The sequence below is a fragment of the Astatotilapia calliptera genome, chromosome 5, assembly GCF_964374335.1.
Source record: "Astatotilapia calliptera chromosome 5, fAstCal68.1, whole genome shotgun sequence".
In the NCBI taxonomy this organism is placed as follows: Eukaryota; Metazoa; Chordata; class Actinopteri; order Cichliformes; family Cichlidae; genus Astatotilapia; species Astatotilapia calliptera.
The window spans coordinates 8,248,025-8,249,773 of record NC_137426.1 but is presented as its reverse complement, the minus strand read 5'-3'; positions in this window follow the sequence as shown (position 1 = coordinate 8,249,773).

Below are 1,749 nucleotides of genomic sequence, written 5' to 3'. Positions count from 1 at the left end.
AGTCGTAGCAGGCTGCTAATGTCTGATGTTCTTTTGTCGTGACTTTCTTTCTCAGGGAATTATCCTATCCAGTGTACTATAACAGTAAATAATTTTTTGTTTTGTAACTTGTCAAAATAGTTTCAAAGGAACAGAAGGCAAAAGTGGCTCCATAAGAGCATTGACACCACATCTGTTGAATGTCATATTCCTCAAATCAATTCTGAACATTTTTTGCACTGTCGCAAGGTGCATAATTTGTTTTCTGAAAGAGCCTACTGCTATTAACTAATACTGTTTTTGCTGGCTGACAGCATCCAAAAACAGCAAGAGGCAGTTTTTGTGGTCTTCATAAGACCTTTCCAGACCTTGACCTGACCCAGTGACATGTCTAACCTCAGCCAATAAATTATGCCGGTGGTATCGTTTTTCCATCTGAGTGAACGCATAAACCTCTTAAGTATCTGATGCAAATGTATGCATGTTTATTAAGTGTTTATGATTGTATGTAGAATATGTAGAAGCAAGTAAGTTGCTGCTCCCTCACTCTATGACAAATTAAATCCTCATGCAGGATTATTCTGTAGTGGAATTATTTTCTGGAATAGGTTTTCTCTCATTTTTACAATGAACTATATATTTACTTAAGCATAAGTCAAATAGTGGTGGGCCTATATATTAGTATATTTTGCCTGGAGACCTTTAGTTATTTTTAGTCAAAGTTTGCTGTCAAGGCAGGAAGCTTAAGGAAATATTGTCATGTGTTAAAATTTTTTGGCGTAACTACTTTTGAATATTAGAATTTTTAAATCATTAAATTCATTATGGTATTAGTGTGTATGCATTTCCGGTAAGGATGTTTTTGTTGCGGTTACTAACACTCGTCAACACCCATGAGCAAGTTTCAACAGCTGCCTGGTGATTGGCAGAACACCCAATGGGAGGGGACAATATGACGCACCTACAATACACATCATCTCTTTATTTAATCCTCTGTAGACAGTGTCTGGCAACTTCTATAGCAAATCTTAAAATAATACCACAACTCTAAACATGACATTCAGTCTGCAATATCCTAGTGTGTATTAAAAAGACATGATACAAAAGCATTTATAGCTGCAGCCTTTAAACTTGGCCTAAATAGGAAAGATAAACAACAACAACACATTAATGGAAAACCTGTTGTTAGATATTACATGATGATGCTTATCAACTCTAATGTGCCAATCTGCTATGAAGATTTTGAAAACAACCCTCTCTGGATATCATACTTTACCCATTTAAGATGATCATGAATACATATTTCTACTCCAGTTGCCACATCAATATTAGCCATTTAGCTACTCCCTATTTTGTTAATAAAAGTTGACAGGGTGATAATTATTATGTCCCAGCAGTCAAGAATGGATTGCTTCTGATGAATACCAGAGTTAGGTTATGAAGTTATAATGCACTGGATGACAGGACATCATCTCTGCACTGAAAACGTGTAGTTTTGTTTAATGTTTTGCAACTTCCCTTTCCAGGTGATATTTGGGTTTAGTTTATAATTAAATTGTGTTGAATAGTATGGTGATTAATTTTTTGTCCATCATTTTATATGCTGGTTGTCTAAACACACATTTTAGAAAGAGACAGAAAGAGAGGGAAAGATTCAGGCTTCAGAAACTGGATTAACGAAAAAAAATTCTTTAATAGGTGTTCAACCTGCTGCCACCCCCCCACCCCTTCACATTACCTCCCTACTTCACCACCCACTCAACCTCCAAT